At 46.3% G+C, this 17,100-nt stretch overlaps 2 long non-coding RNA genes across 3 annotated transcripts in view; one reads left to right on the top strand and one right to left on the bottom strand.

Moving 5' to 3' along the window:
* Positions 1-17,100, bottom strand: part of LOC140396420 (uncharacterized) — an 86,673-nt gene that overhangs the window by 22,328 nt on the left and 47,245 nt on the right. The window contains exon 1 of one of the 2 annotated variants that reach the window (XR_011936529.1): positions 1,071-2,766. The exons of the other annotated variant lie outside the window; for it this stretch is intronic. This is a non-coding gene — a long non-coding RNA (uncharacterized lncRNA). Of the gene's footprint in view, positions 1-1,070; positions 2,767-17,100 lie in introns of those variants that run through there. 2 annotated transcript variants of the gene reach the window in all.
* LOC140396421 (uncharacterized) lies at positions 10,320-15,228 on the top strand. The gene is made up of 3 exons (XR_011936530.1): positions 10,320-10,370; positions 13,097-13,211; positions 15,176-15,228. It is a non-coding gene; the product is annotated as an uncharacterized lncRNA (long non-coding RNA).

The following is a 17,100-nucleotide window of genomic DNA, read 5'->3' as shown; positions in this document are numbered from 1 at the left end:
ATTATTCACTTGAGGGATGTGGGCTTCGCTGGCGAGGCCAGCATTTGTTGCCTATCCTTAATTGCCCTTGAGAAGGTGGCAGCAAGTTGCCTTCTTGAGCCGCTGCAACCCATGTGATGTAGGTACACTCACAGGGCTGTTAGGGAGGCAGTTCCAGTGACTGACAATGAAGGGATGGTGATATATTGACAAGTCAGGATGGTGAATGGCTTGGAGAGCAAGTTCCAGATGGTGGTGTCCCCACGTGTCTGCCGACATTGTCCTTCTAGATGGTAGTGGTTGTCATTTTGGAAGGTGTTATCTAAGGGGTCTTGGTGAGTTGCTGGAGTATAGCTGGTACACACGGCTGCTGCTGTGCAATGGTGGTGGAGGGAGTGTATGTTTGTGGAAGAGATGCCAATCAAGTGAGCTGTTTGTCCTGGATAGTGACAAACATTTTTAGTGTTGTGGGAGTTGCACTCATCCAGGTAGGAGTTGTGAATTCCATCACACACCTGACTTGTTCTTTATAGATTGTGGACAGGCTTTGAGGATACAGGAAGTGAGTTACTAGCCGTAGGATTCCTAGCCTCTGACCTGATCATGTAGCCACAGTCCAGTCCAGTTCAGTTTATGGTCAATGGAAACCCCCAAGATGTTGATAGTGAGGGCTTCAACAATGGTAATGCCACTGAATGTCCATGAAGATGGTTAGATTCACCCTTATTGGAAATGACCATTGACTGGCACTGTGCAGTACAAATGTTACTTGCCACTTGTCAACTCAAGTCTGGATAAATTATCCAGGTCTTGTTGCTTTTGAACATGGACTGAGGAGTAATGAATGAACATTGTGCAATCAGCAGTAAACATCGGTGGCATAATGGTATTGTCATTGGACTCGTAAGCCAGAGACCCAGAGTAATGCTCTGGAAGATCCAGGTTCAAATCCCGCCACTGCAGATAGTGAATTTGAATTCAATAAATCTGGAATTAAAGTCTATTGATGACCATAAAACCATTGACAATTGTCATAAAAACCCATCTGGTTCACTAATGTCCTCTAAGAGAAGGAGATTTGCCGTCCTTACCTGGTCTGACTTACATGTGACTCCAGACCCATAGCAATGTGGTTGGCTCTTAACTGCCCCCCTCAAAGGCAATTAGGGATGGGCAATAAATGGTAGTGCAGCCTGCAATGTCTACGGCCCATAAATGACTAAAATAAAAATCACATCTGCTGACATTATGATGGAAGGAATTCATTGATGAAGCAGCTCAAGATGGTTGGACCGAGGACACTACCCTGGAAAACCTCTGCCCAGATGTCCTAGAGCTGAGAATGACTGCTCTCCAACCAGCACAGTTGTGGCTCCAACCAGCGGAGAGGTTGCCTCCTGATTCACATTGACTCGTTTTGCTCGGGCTCCTTGATACCACACTCAGTCAAATGCTGCCTTAATGTTGAACTCTTTTGACTATATTTGAATCAAGGCTGCAATGACGTCAGGAGCTGAGTGGCCTTGGCGGAACCCAAACTGAGAGTCAGTGAGCAGGTTATTGCTAAGCAAGTGCCACTTGATAACATCATTGATGACCCTGTCCATCACTTTATTGATAATCAAGAAAAGACTGATGGGGCAGAAATTGGCTGTGTTAAATTTGTCCTCCTTTTGTGGACAAGCCAAAGCTGAGCAATTTTCCAAATTGTCAAGGAGATGCTGGTGTTGTAGCTGCACTGGAACAGCTTGGCTCGGGGCGCGCCATGTTCTGGAGCACAAGTCTTCAGTATTATTGCTGGAATATTGTCTGAGATCATAGCCTTTGCATATCCCGTGCCGTCAGTAATTTCTTGATATCACGTAGGGTGAATTGAATTGGCTAAAGACCGGCATCTGTGAAGCTGGGGACCTCCGGAGGAGTCTGAGATGGATCCTCCACTCGACACCTCTTGCTGAAGATTGTAGAAACTGTCTCAGCCTTATTTTCTGCACTGATGAGCTGATCTTCCCCATGATGAGGATGGGGACATTTGTGGAGTCTCCTCCTCCAGTGAGTTGGTTAGTTGTCCACCACCATTCACGGCTGGATGTGGAAGGCATGTAAAGCTTAGATCTGATCCATTGATTGCAGAATCACTTAGTTCTGTCTGTCAGTTGTTGCTTATGCTGTTTGGCATACAAGTAGTTCTATGTTGTAGCTTCACCAGGTTGACACCTCATTTTTCGGTATGCCTAGTGCTGCTCCTGGCATGCCCTCCCGCACTTTTCATTGAATTAGGGATGGGCAATAAGTACTGACCTAACCAGCGTTGCCCATATTCTATGAATGAATTAGAAAATGCTGACACACCTTTCTCTGTTTAAGAGTGTGTTGTCATTGCATATTTATTTACTGATAAACACACCATTGTCTTGCGAATAGGCCGAAATTGCTGGTGGTATCACCATTAACTGCACTTCCAAAGTCACAAGAAAGAACAGGGGCTGAATGCTCCACAGCCCCGCGACGAAATCGGGGTTGGCGTGGGGATGGAGAATCCTATTTGGTGCCGAAATCGGGCTCGGCGCCGGTCTGGCGATTCTCCGGGCCCCGAAAATCAGCGTGTTCGCCAAGTACTCCACGCGGCAGGGTGGTCATTGCCAGAGACCCGCCCAGCGATCCTCTGCTCCCGACCGGACGAGTTCCCGACGGCGTGGAACTAACATGCGATGGCCGGTCGGGATGCTCGCGTAGCGACTGCGGACTGAGTCCGCGGCCGCCCTGGTGGAGGGGGGGGGGGGGGGCGTGGGGATCGGGCACTGGAGGGGACCTTTGGGTGGCCGGGGAAGAGATCGGGCCAGACAGATCTTCGGGCGTGCGGCCGATCGGGCGGGCCTACATTTTGACACTGACTCCGTGGTCCAAGTCTGCCATAGCGCTCGGCGCAGCCGCTGGAGGCCGCCGCCGTGCGCATGCGCGAACTCCAGACCGGAAGTGCAGGGGCCCGTATCCGCAGCTAAAGCTGCGTGAATCACTCTGGGTCCCTGCTCGCCCCCTGTAGGTGAGTGAATCAACTGTTCTTTTTTATTGGAAACTCGGTTGTGAAACACCCCATTTTGAGAGAATCCAGCCCCAGATTTATATCAACTAATATGAAGCAATGACAGCTGGAAGAAAGATATTATTGGGAGTTTATGACCTATTTATACCATTAAACTTTAGTTCCTGGTGTACAACATATTAGAAGCCTTATATGTATTGCATTGTTATTCTCCTTTATTTGCTGTGGATTGTACTTTCGGACCAAAGGCACAATGGTGAAGATAGCAAATCAAAATTAGGATTAGATGCTTTTCATAGCGCAGAATTCTTCTCTTGTAGGACTCTTGGCAGTTAAAATGTAATGATTATATTTCTTATCCTTTTCTGGATAGCTCAGCATATAACATTTAAAAAAGATATATTGCCCAGCAATCTGATGCAACTGTGGAAGGAGATAAGCGTCTATATTACAACTATATTTGCTTTGAAAGTCAGAGTATTATACAAATCCAAATATTCCATCACAACTGGAATGCACATTAAGATAGGCTTTTAAGTGGAGCTACCTGGAAAAGCTACATTAACAGATCTCAGGGCACCCTTGCTACTAATTCATCTCCAGCTCCACAGCTACCTCGCTATTTATTACTTCTATGCAATCTGAAGTTGAGCAAAGATATTAATCTTCCAAAACCACTGGGGAACCCAATATATTTTTGACTACAATCTGTACATTTTACCTAATTAATTCTCATTTGCTAAATGCTTGTAATTCCAGTACCGAAGCACAAACTAATTGAGTTTGCATATTTAACTACTATCTGACAATTGCATCTATGTGTGGTGATGCTTGTAAATGGAAGACTGTAAAAGTTTAGACAATGTCACGGCAATAAGCAAAGGTGAGAATTACAGAGACGTTCCTTGCAGTGATAACCAAAATGAATGGTTTCCAGGAAGAATGGAGAACGGTTGTGGTTGGCAAACAATTTACATCTCGTCCGCCCCAGAAAATGTCATTCAAAACTGCATGAATGGACAGCATGTTAAATGCTGCAGGCGCTTAAAAGAGAAATGAACGTTTACTTGTGATGGAAAAAGTTTTCAGGTTTGTGTGGACATAGAAATCGTAGAATGGGACTAATTGGATGGCTCTTTCAAAACACCAGCATTGGCATTGATGGGCCAAGCGGCTTCTTTCAGCTGTAAGACTCTATACTGACAAGTTCTCATAAAATCACCTAACGTCAAGGTTCAAATACTATTTAAATAGAATTACTCTGAATGTATTACTGGGCAGTACATATTTATGTGTGTGTGTCTGTATGTGTGTGAGGATGTATGTGTGTGTGTGTGAGCAAGTGTGTGCATGTGAGGGTGTATGTGTGTATGTACGTGTGTGCAAGTGTGCATGCAAGTGTGTGTGTGAGGGTGTATGGGTGTATGTCTGTGTATGTGTGTGTGTGAGCAAGTGTGTGCATGTGAGGGTGTATGTGTGTATGTACGTGTGTGCAAGTGTGTGCATGTGAGGGTGTATGTGTGTATGTACGTGTGTGCAAGTGTGTGCATGCAAGGGTGTATGTGTGTATGTACATGTGTGCGTGTGCAAGTGTGCATGCAAGGGTGTATGAAGTGTGTGCGTGTGAGGGTGTATATGTATATATGTGTGCGGGTGTTTGTGTGTGTGTATTACAGTCCAGACCAGACCCTCAACAGTGGCTAGGATACTGACTGAAACCCCAGTATTTTAGTGTATTTTAAGGTTGCGCGAAAGAACGATTCACTCCAGGAGTAATTGCATGAGAAAATAGAGATGTGGTATTTCTAAAACAAAACTTTATTATAAATACGATATTAGCTTTTTAACTTCACCCCCCGAAAGGAGCAGCTTATACTATCTCTTAATACTACTACTCAATTTTCTATTGAACAACAAGAAAAGAAACATACAGCTCTCAATCCAGCTTAAAAATCAGCAGGGCATATAGTAATACTTGCTTTACAGAACAAATTCTGACTCTTGTTAGAACCCCTTCAGACTGAATGTCTTCAAATAGCTGCTACAACTGGGTTGTTTCAGCCTTTGACAAGGAAACTTGATACTCTTTTTTTTAACTCTCCGACTGCCTTAACTTGTGGTTTAACAAAACAAAATCAAGGCTTGCCAGATCAGACTTCACTCCCAAAAGCCTTTCTCCAAAACAACTCTCTTCACAACTTTCTCCAAAACTGCCTCTCTCCACAGCTTCTCAAAATGCCCCTCTTAACGGCACCCAGCACTGACATCATCTTCCCTAGCTAAAAAACAAATTGACTTTCCAGGACCTGAAAGCACATTGACTCCACGGGGACTTCCCCAAGAAACCACTATGCATTAGCCCAGACTGAAAAACACATTCCTTCATCAATTTCACCTGCCAGCTGCTAAATCAATCCAGGCGCTGCAGAACAGAATTTAAAAAACAAACATGACCATTTCAGTCAAACACATTCTAACCCCAGGCTTTTAACTCTTAAATTGTCCAATACCCTGAAACCTTCCAATCATCACAGTGTGTGTGTCTGTGTGCGTGTTTGTGCATGCGTACGCATGTGTGCATGAGCATGTGTGAGCTTGTGTGCACGTGTGCGCCTGTGTGTGTATGTGCTTGCGTGTGTGTGCGTGTGTGTACCTGTGTGCCTATGTGCATGTATGCATGTGCGTGTACGTGCACGTGTGTGCACATGTGTGTGCCTGTTTGTGTGTGTGCTTCTGTGCCTGTGTGTGCACATGTGTACTTGTTTGTGCATGTCCGTGTGTGTGCTTGGGTATACGTGTGTGACTGTGCATGTTTGTGTGCATATGTGCATGTGTGTGCAAGTCTTTGTGTGCAAGTCTGTGCGTGCATGTGCCTGAGTGTGTGTGTGTGTGTGTGTGTACATGTTGCTTGTGTGTTCGAGAGTTTGTGGTATATTGGCTGGCATGGGAACAGAATATAGTGCCTACCACAAGGAAGGATTCCTCATAAATTGACTTTGTTGCAGCTGCTGACGCAGGACGTGGAAAATACTCAGCCCTGTCAGAGGGCAGGACTGGAGTGGTAGGAAACGTAAATATGAGTTTCAGGTTAACTATCCAATGCCTTCTCACCTCTGAGAAATCTTGCCGGAGTCCGGTAAAGGGAATGTGGCTACTGCTCAGCAGTAGTGTGTGTGCATGCCAATTAATCCCAATAAATGGCCAATTGCAGACATGTTTATAAAGCTGACAATGTCTTCCGGCCAGCGGCCGAGTCCTGCGATAAAGGTGGAGCCCAGCAGGTAGTTGGCGGGAGCTTCCTCGTGATAGTCCAGGGGTGGCAGGTGGGGTGAAGGCATTGGTACCTCGTTTTAAATCACTCTTTCCCAGAGTTACTTTGATCATCGGTTCACAGCTGTGGCCACAGGCCATCCAGTGCAAGGCTTTCCAATCCACTGATGGCCAGGCAGCTGTAGCCATACTGATTTAAAATTACTAATTATTCAGAGAACACCTCCATCTTGAGCTGCCCTCATGGTTTCCTACCTGCGTTAAAAGTGCCCGCTTCTCCTGGAAGGGATGCTGGCAAGACATTGCTGAGGGCTCTCCTTGTTCCCTGGCCTCCTGCTCTCCTAAATTGGATGGCGCTCCCAGGGGTGGATTCTTAATGGCTGCCGAGGGGAAGACCTTGACTCCATTCAGACTGCCGCCCCCATTGGAGTCGGGATCCACAATTGCTCCAGCTGTGGAAAATAATTCAAGTACAGGAAGATTCCACCCAATAACAGCAGAAGGATATATGTTTTGGTGCATATTGCCTTGCTCCCTACTGAGGAGCATTTAACTTTTCATTTCTGCTATCTTCCTCACTGTCGCCAGTTTTCTGTTCATTATCTAATCTTTTATCTCTCCAGCTTCTGTATGGATTTGCAAATAGAATCACAGATATATTACAACGCAGAAGGAGGCCATTTAGCCCATTGTGTGACTAGCCAAATGAGCATCATGACATATTGCCATTCCCTGCCTTTTCCCCATCCCTTGCACATTGAATAATCATCTGATGCCCTCTTGTGTGCCTCGTTTGAACCTGCCACCACCACACTTCCAGGTTGTGCATTCCAGACCCGAACCACTCGTCGTGTGAAAACACTAACGGCTACTCTGTAAGATGAAATATAGTTGCCGCCATTATAGCAGCAGTCTTACCTTAGAGACATTATGGCGGTCTAGATAGTACTTTATTCTCAAAAAACTGTTTCATCAGTATTACCTCTTTTATGTTATCAAAATCCTGATCAATCTTCACAGTCCTATAGCACCGATCAAATATCATTTCCTTTTCATTAGAAACTCACTAAAGTCTGATTCTGCCTCTTCCTTAAATTTCTAAACTTCCGATGCAGCACGGTGGCGCATTGGGTTAGCTGTGCTGCCTCATGGCGCCGAGGTCCCAGGTTCGACCCTGACTCTGGGTCACTGTCCGTGTGGAGTTTCCACATTCTCCTTGCGTCTGCGTGGGTTTCGTCCCCACAACCCAAACATGTGCAGGGTAGGTGGATTGGCCAAGCTACATTGCCTCTTAATTGGAAAAAAAAAATGATTTGACACTCTAAATTTATTCAAAAAAATGTTTTTCTAATCTTCCGCATGTGAGTTTCTGGTGCTGATTCACTTACGTTGAAGACAGCAGTCTTCACAGCATCATAATCATTAGGTTATACATCTGAAGGCAATGAGGACCACTTTGAAAACTTCCCCCATAAACATGCTTTGCGATAAGACTGTCCAGCTTATCTGCAGCCATTGTAACTTTATGGCAATTTCCCCAAAATAAATTTCAGTTGTTTTCTCACTGAATTTTGACACTTGGTGATATTCATTGTCAAATCACAAGCAGGGTATCTGAGTCATTGACAATTTATATACAACTCCCTGGATTTGGGTCATCTTTTCTTTGTTGAGATCAAGTTTCCTTGCTTATTTTTCTCTTTGGAATTCAAGATGTCCCCTCTCTCATTTTGTGTTTCTCCCTTTCTTAATTCTTTTTCAAACACTGACGCAAGTATTTGCATTTCTATCTTTTTCAAGCTCAGTGTGCGGGATTCTCCGTTTTGCCGGTTCCCGGGGGTTTCCCGATGGCGTGGGGCTGCCCCACAATGGGAAACCCCATTTGTTTCATTGCGTTAAAGGTTAAAAGGGGGAATTTTTTCCTATAGTTTAATCTATTATTTGGCCGCAAATTGTATTTAGTTGCTGTTGATTTAAGTTTGTTTGCTACAGTAAAAGTCTTAAAATTGAAGTCTTGGCAAGTGATCATTTGGGTCAGTCACTGAGAATTCAAATCTCTTTTTAAAAGTTATTATTTCAGCCGCAGGGAGAATGTGGAAATTCCACACGGACAGTGACCAGCCGGCGTAATGGAGAATCCCGCCGGCGGGTCGGGGCTGAAATTTGGCGCAGTGGGGCAGAGAATCCAGCCCATGTTTCTTATCTCTTTTTTCTTCAAGTTTCTGCCTTTCTGATTCCAATTGAGTTGAAATCCAGCTAACTCAACCTGAGTATCATCTGGATTACACTTCTCTTCCTCAAGGTTCAGGTGTTAAGCCAATTACTTTAACAATTACTGCCTTTTTAGCACCAACTTTGAAATCTGTTTCCAACTTCTCTGTCGCTGCCTTCAAATTAACCTTGGTTAACTGTCACAAGGCATTCATAAGCAACTGGGAAATCACTTTTAAATAACTTTTAAAAAGAGATTTGAATTCCAATAGGGTTTCCTTTTGGGGGCAGACCCACGCTGTCAGGAAATCCCCGGGCATGGGTGCACTGCCGGCGTGATGGAGAATCCCGCCAGTGGAGAATCCAGCCCCTTTTTTCCCCCTTGCAACAAAAAAGAGAGGTTTGTTTAAAAAATGAAAGACTTCGGGGGAGTGCAAAATGAAAAATCATTTCCATTGGCTGGCAAATCAGCAATAATGGAACACCTCTTCAAGACTGTCACAAAAGCAAATGAGAAGTTTGAATGGTTCTTTTTCATTCCCAGTGGTTTACTAAGTAGTATGCGTAGTTTGCTGAGGAAAATCGAGTAATTTTGGATTAAAGGTTCACAAAGCTTGCAGGACTCTCCATCGGTGGGATCCTCCACTCTGCCGGCAGTGCCTGTGGCCACAATGGGAAACCCCATTTTCCGGCTACCAGAATGGAGGATCCCGCAGGGGCATGCCGTGCTGGAAAACGGGGCTGGCGTGACGGAGAATCCTGCCCTTGATGCGGGACCTTTTCTCACCTCATGTCTGGGGTTTGTTGTAGAATAATTGTCAAGAGATTGAGAACCATGATGGAAACAAAAACTTCATTGTCATTGTATCATGTGAGTATCTGATCAGGGGAATAGATAGAGTAGACAGTCAGAGACTTTTTCCCCAGGTGGAACACACCATTACAAGGGGACATAAATTTAAGGTGAAAGGTGGAAGATATAGGAGGGATATCAGAGGTAGGTTCTTTACCCAGAGAGTAGTGGGGGCATGGAATGCACTGCCTGTGGAAGTAGTTGAGTCGGAAACATTAGTGACCTTCAAGCAGCTGTTGGATAGGTACATGGATTACGGGAAAATGATATAGTGTAGATTTATTTGTTCTTAAGGGCAGCACGGTAGCATTGTGGATAGCACAATTGCTTCACAGATCCATGGTCCCAGGTTCGATTCCGGCTTGGGTCATTGTCTGTGCGGAGTCTGCACGTCCTCCCCGTGTCTGCGTGGGTTTCCTCCGGGTGCTCCGGTTTCCTCCCACAGTCCAAAGATGTGCGGGTTAGGTGAATTGGCCAATGATAAATTGCCCTTAATGTCCAAATTGCCCTTGGTGTTGGGTGGAGGTGTTGAGTTTGGGTAGGGTGCTCTTTCCAAGAGCTGGTGCAGACTCAGGGGGCCGAATGGCCTCCTTCTGCACTGTAGATTCAATGATAATCTATGATTAATCTGGGACAAAGGTTCGGCACAACATCGTGGGCCGAAGGGCCTGTTCTGTGCTGTATTTTCTATGTTCTATGTTCTAAAGGTACATTAGATATCCCTTGATTATATTTTTAATCAAGAAATGTATATGAAAAGGGGATTGAATAAATATTTGGAAATGTATATTCATTTAAATGTCTTTATTCTTCTTCTTTAAGAAAGGTTAAAGACCTGGGATTAGAGTGGACAGGTCAATTTGAGAGTCAGAGGCATGGTGTGGTAAATCCTTCTGAGCTGTAAAGTTCCCTTGATGCCTTTCTGTGCCTTATCTCAACCTTGATTTCTTCTTTGTTCCACAGCACTCCCATCTTCAGTAGCGGCCAATCTCTAACTTTTTTCCTGGAAGCCGGGTAAGGCAACATAAAGATTCACCTCTCCATTAACAAAAGCAATGTGCCTTTCTGCAGAGAAGGAGCTCGCTTTCACATTTAGGTGAACACACTTAACCTTTTTTAAAAATACATCCCATCTCCACACTTTTCACTTGCCAGCCAGGCAGGTGTTGCTTCCTCTGGTGCTTGGATAGCCTTAGGGCACTTGCTGATTTATTCAGGTACATCCATCTATCCTGCCAACCTCCTGTGGTGATCCGGGTGCCGCAGGGGTCTGTTCCATCTCCTCCGTCGACTCACTATGGTTTTTCACTAAACCCTTTCAGTTAGTCAGAGGCAAATAACCTTTTAGTTTCTCTTTCACACAACCTTTTCAGATAAAGAAGAAGGAGCATAAAGAATATGCTTGTACTTCTTTGAATGAGGAAAATATTGCTTTTGCAAAATTGCTGAGAATACTTTTGGACAGCTGGTCCACAACGACATAAGTATATTTCATGTTACCAATGGACAGATCCTAATAAAATGATTCTATCCATGTAAATCATTCTAAAGCCATATAAATTAGACTCTGGATCGAGGGGCTGCACAGGATCAACTTTACATTCCTCTGAGTCGGGCTAAGCCTGACGCAGGTCACGGTGGTGCACAGAGCATGCCTTACTAAGGCAAGCATGAGCGGGTTCTTCCCGAAGGTGGAGGGTAGGTGCGAGCGGTGTCATGGGGCTCCGGCCATCCACATCCACATGTTCTGGTCCTGCCCCAGTCTCAGGGAGTTCTGGACGGCCTTTTTCTAGGCCATATCCAGGGTGGTGGATAAAAATAATAATCTTTATTGGTGTCACATGCAGGCTTACATTAACACTGCAATGAAGTTACTGTGAAAAGCTCCTAGTTGCCACATTCTGGTGCCTGTTCGGGTACACTGAGGGAGAATTCAGAATGTCCAAATTATCTAACAGCGCGGGCGGGATTCTCTGATCCTGAGGCTAAGTGTTGACGCTGACGCGTTTCGCGACGGCGTCAACATGGCCTCAGGGGCAGCGATTCTGACCCCTACAGTGGGCCAGCATGGCACTGGAGCGACCCACCCGCTCCAGCTCCACCAAAAGGGCCCACAGGTCTGTGCATGCACAGTGGGACCGGCGCCAATGCGCGCATGCGAAGTGGCTCCCTCTCCCAGCCGGCCCTGACGCAAAATGCCATAGGGCTACAGGGGCCGGCGCAGAGCAAAAGAGGCCTCCAGCCTGAGAGGCCGGCCCACCGATCGGTAGGCCCCGTTCGCGGGCCAGGCCACAGCGGAGTGTCGTCGTCCCCCCCCCCCCCCACCAGGCCGCACCCGGATGGATCCACGCCGAGTCCCGCCGGGTAAGCGCAGGTGTGAACAGTGGCGGCGGGACTCGGCTTTTTTTGCGTGGCCGCACGGCCCATCCCGGCCGGAGAATCACCGGGGGGGGTGGGGGGGGGAGGGGGGGTGGTGGTGGGGGGGGGGGGGGGCGTAGAGCGGCCCCCGACCGGCACCGCGCTGATCGCGTCATCACCAAAGACGGCGATTTACCGCTCTCCGGAGAATTGGCAGACCGGCGTCGGGGCAACGTGGCACGATTCGCGCCCGTCCCAGCGATTCTCCGGCCAGCCCCCGGGGTGAAAGAATCCCGCCCCACGTCTTTCGGGACTTGTGGGTGGATACTGGAGGAAACCCACGCAGACACGGGAAGAACGTACAGACTCTGCACAGATGGAGCTATGCCCATCTGTGGTGGTCTTCGGCATTTCAGAGCATCAGGAGCTCTGGACAGGGAAGGGGGCAGATGCCCTGGCCTTCGCCTCACTGATCACCAGACTTCTGCTAGGCTGGAAGCTGGCAGTACCACCCAGGGCCTCGGAGTGGTTGTCAGGCCTGGCTGAATTCCTGAAACTAAAAAGAATAAAATTCTCAATAAAGTAGTCCAAGGAGAGATCTTGACATGCGGAAGAAGTTCACAAACCTCTTTGCACACCTGTTCACAACCAGCAACTAACTCGGTGTGGGGGTGGGGAGGGAGGAACAGATAGGAAGGGGGAGGGATAGGAAAGGGGGGTAGGGAAATCGCCTGGATGAAAGGGAGCTCGCATATAGCAGGGAAGGAACGAGGAGGAGGGGTACAGATCCCTCCCACACGTGCCAAACCAGGAAGGCGGACCATCCTAACCTCCATCGAGAACTCAAAGGGGGAACAGGACTCCCCCCCCCCCCCCCCTCCCCCCGTAGCAAAACAAATGTAGTCAGAAACAATGTAAAATCCTGGCAGTAATTGTAAATACGTGTGTAAAGTTGTGCATAATTCTTATGACTAAACGTTAAAAATCCCATTAAGAACTGTACGATACACACTAATGTAAATAATGTAGGAAATGATAGTACTGGACTAGACACAGACATGGTGGCAGCTTGTGATACTGGGGTTAGTGTTGTTATTGTTTTGGTTATTATTATTGTTTCCATCTTGATCTGCAAAGTTTTGTGATTAAGTGCAAAAATTCCAATAAAAATATTTTCAAAAATAGGAATGTAGTGCACTAATATTTTGCAGAATAAGGAGAAAATGATTGAGAATCAGATTGGTGTATTGTCCTATGACTAGAGGAAAATAGTTCTGGCAGTTTCTTCAAAGGAGAAAAACAACACCACAATTAGAACTCACAATGAAAATGGGAGGTTTTGAGACCTGTGTTAAAGTGTCCCAAACTTGCATCTGCTATAGGTTCCTTCCGCATTTGATGGCAACTGTTCCTCCCATTAGCAGTCTGCAGAGCTTATTCTTCTCCAGGAATTGCTTTACATGGCCCTTTATCTACCTGTTGGACAGAGTAACCAAGGTGAGTTAAAATACCCTCCTCGTGATCCAAATTTACTGTCTTCCCCATGTGCATATTTTTCAATCTTCCTATTGCACACCAAGCAACTTGTGATGAGGCAACATTTGAGGCGAACGATTAAGATGCTTTATTTAAAAGCAAGTGGACAGGTAAAACAAGAGAATCTGATTCACTTGGATCAATCGGTGCAAACATGATGCCAGATGACATCACCACCACCTTTTCAAGGTCAATTCGAGATGGGCAAAAGGTACTGGCATTGCCAGTGACTCTTCCAGTCAGTTGATCATTTTACTTAACTTAAATAACATTGGATTGAGTTTCCTCTACCTGCTGAGCATGGCATCACATCAGTTAACCCATTAGCTGCTGCTCTGGCTACTGCCATTGTGTGTAGGCCACATGATATTCAAACTGCTACATTTGGATATATCCACCAGTATTTTGAAATGGGGAGCCAATTAGAAGCCAGGATATGGACTCACTACCCAATCAGGGACAGTTTGTCTTTAGGCCCCTGTAGTTCCAGGAGAGAGCACCCAGAGGCTTTCTGGAGAGTAAGTCAGCCCTCACAGTGGCCTTCTGGAGAGAGTTAGCTGAATATTTCTTGAGAGTTAGCAGAGTCTTGCCTCCTTCTTACTGCCAGAATCAAAACTGAAACCAAACTCAAAACTTGGACTCTGAATAACATTCCAATGGGATCAGATCTAATCACCACCTATTACCGGGTAGAGCACAGTCATTTGGCCAATCCATTACTCTGTCACTGATGCCGGCCAGTCTGCCATCTCTAGTTTAAACCAGCACAGCCTTTTGGATTCTTCCGGCTTGAATTAAAGATACAGGTTGCTTACAGGCTGCTTGCCTTAAAGTGAGATGTCCATTAATTATCCATAAATCAAAAATGTGACGCCAAAAATAAAAGAAAGAGGAAATAAGGGAATAAACAGGAAATAAACAGAAAGGACCTTTTACAGGAAGGAAATCTGTCATCCTTACCTGGTCTGGCCTATGTGTGACTCCAGACCCACAGCAAAGTGGTTGACTCTTAAATGCCCTCTGAAATGGCCTATTTAAGGGCAGTTAGGGATGAGCAACACATGCTGGCCTCCATATCCCATGAATTGGAAACAAGCCTAAGGTTCTCTACCTCTCTCACCTCTTTTAAGATGCACTTTAAAACTAACCTGTTTGACCAAACCTTTGAGCAGCCTCTCTATGTGGCTCAATGTCAAATATTGTTTGATGTTTGATGACTTTCCTGTAAAGTGTCTTGGGATATTTTAATACACGAGCTATGTAAATATCAGTTGTTGTTGTTTCAAAAAACTCACTCCTTCACGTCTCTCTGAATAGGTAGCAATAGGGTGACATGATGGCACAGTGGTTAACACTGCTGCCTCACAGCTCCAGGTATGGGTCATAGGGCAATAGAGTGGCATGGTGGCAAAGTGGTTAACACTGCTATTTCACAGCGCCAGGGACACAGGTTCAATTCTGGCCTTGGGTGACTGAGTGTGTGGAGTTTGCACGTTCTCCCTGTGTCTCTGTGGGTTTCCTTCAGGTGCTCCGGTTTCCATCCAAAAATGTGCAAGTTAGGTGGACTGGCTATCCAGGAACGTGTAGGTTAGGTGGGGTTACAGGGATAGGGTGGGGGCGTGGGTAGGGTGCTCTTTCAGAGAGTTGATGCAGACTCATTCGTCTGAATGTCCTCCTTCTGCACTGTAGGGATTCTATTCTATGGAATGCATACATTTTTTGCCAGATCTGATCATTAGAGAAAAACTGCTCTGATTAGATCCTTCACCTGATGAAGGAGCTGCGCTCTGAAAGCTAGTGATTCCAAATAAAGATGTTGGACTTTAACCTGGTGTTGTAAGACTTCTTACTAGATCCTGCAAGTCAAGAAATTGTGAGAAAAGTATGTACTTCAAGCATTAACTTTTTTCATTATTATTTTGCAGTATTACTACCAATTTCCACTTGGCTTCAGGAGAACAAAAAAAAATCACCAGAGTATTCGCATCTGATTGTTTCTTCTCATGTTTGCAACAAGATCAATCACTCTTACTAAATGAAAAATTGTCTCTTAACACAATGCCGTGCTAAGATGTACTAAAATATCAAATAGATTACTACCACAAAACCACCTAGTCTCAAATGATCAAATATGAACAGGGAAATACTAATCAGTTTCAAATCAAAGCTCCCACATCAATCTTCAAGAATTTTTGGTGAGAAGTTTCCGTGATTCTCATTGAACCTCTCATTCTTGGTTTCAAATCTCTCCATGGCCTTGTCCCACCCTCTCCCTACAATCTCCCCAGCCCTGCAGGCCTCTAAGGTACATGGGTCAGGGAGCGAAATCATGGGCCCTGAAGCTTCTTTTGTTTCTGCGCTCACTGGTAGTGCCAGGGTGGCAGTGCCAGTGCCAAGGTGTCCGGGTGTCAGAGGGAGTGCCATGTGTCACCTTGTCCTGTCCCTGACCACCTGTGGATCTCCAATGGCCTGGGAGATCCCCCAAGGTGCTGTTACGCCAAGTCCACGTTTGTGTGGACCAGTACTAAATGGTGTTGCAGACATGGCTGGTGAACTCCGGGCCCTGGGTAAATCATTTAAATACGCAGATCCGGGTCTCGCCCAGCGGGAGCGAGATCCACAACACGAAGCCTTGCAAGATTCAATGGAATCCTGTGAGATGTTTTGAGCATCGTGAATCTCACGAGAGGCCTCTTGCGAGATTCAACGGCCTTGTCCCGACACCAAATTGGAAGTGACAAGGCCGCTGAATCACACCCTAAGTGTTCCCGGCAGAATTGAATAGTATGCGATTCACGCTTCCACTGGGACACGAAATGCCAATGGGCCAGCACTCTTCCGGCGAGAATTGGAAACAATTTCCAGCCCAGCGACAGTGTAAATGCTGGGGCTGGAATTAGCGCTAAAGAGCATGACAGCAGCAGCTGTTTTTAGGCGCTCCACTTACCACACACTCGTTGCAGCCAGAAGGATGGCTCAGAGAAGACCTGCCCCCCAAAAAATTTTAGGACTCTGAAATAGACCCACTGTTCGATGCCAATAAGAACACCCTCGTCCCCCGGTGAGGGCCGCAGACTCAAGCCCACCTTCCTGAACAGCGCCTGGGAGGAGGTGGCAGAAGCAGTCAGTGCTGCAAACTTCACCAGGAGGAGATAGCTCCTGAGGGGTGGGGATCACTGGTGAGGCCTCTGTCCTGAGAGGGGCAGTGTGTCAGGGAGGGCTCAAAAGGCCACGATGCAGGTGTCCCTTGGTTGGTGTGAGGTCTGCTAATCCCACTGCTCTGCAGTGGGGCTGTTCTTCTGAGGTGCGCATTGAGGCGTGCCATTGAGCAAGGCCACGCTCATTCCCTTGTTGATACTGCTGGGGTATGAGTGTTTCCAGAGGGGCAGCCTTGGTGGGCTCCTAGACACCAGAGGCTCTCTGGACATTTGCAGGACGCAGTCAGCAGTGTGAGCAGCCAGGAACCTGTAAGTTGCACCAAAGGGATGGATTTAAATCACATACCACAACAATGGCGGTCTGATGGTATTGCGATTCAAATCGGAGTTTTTCCGTTGCAGGGCAATTGCCCAAAGGAAGTTTGAACTTCTTGGACAATTGCCATGCAATCCTTGCATGGGGACTTCTGGGGGCGGGAATTGTCCCCCAGCGCCTCTTTGGAGTACCCACTGAGTACGACATTTCGGAGCTCAGAGATTATGAGCCTATGTCTTGATGAAGCCTTTGATCAGCTGTCCGATACAATTCCAAATTATGTTTGATAGTGATGCTGTCAAATGCCTTGGGAAGATTTTCCTTGTTAAATTTGCCATCTGAGTGCAAGTTGTTATTGATGTAGATATCACATGTG

This window comes from Scyliorhinus torazame, chromosome 19 (assembly GCF_047496885.1).
Source record: "Scyliorhinus torazame isolate Kashiwa2021f chromosome 19, sScyTor2.1, whole genome shotgun sequence".
NCBI classification, from domain to species: Eukaryota; Metazoa; Chordata; class Chondrichthyes; order Carcharhiniformes; family Scyliorhinidae; genus Scyliorhinus; species Scyliorhinus torazame.
Note: the sequence above shows the minus strand (reverse complement) of the source record. Positions and strands in the feature narration are given on the sequence as shown.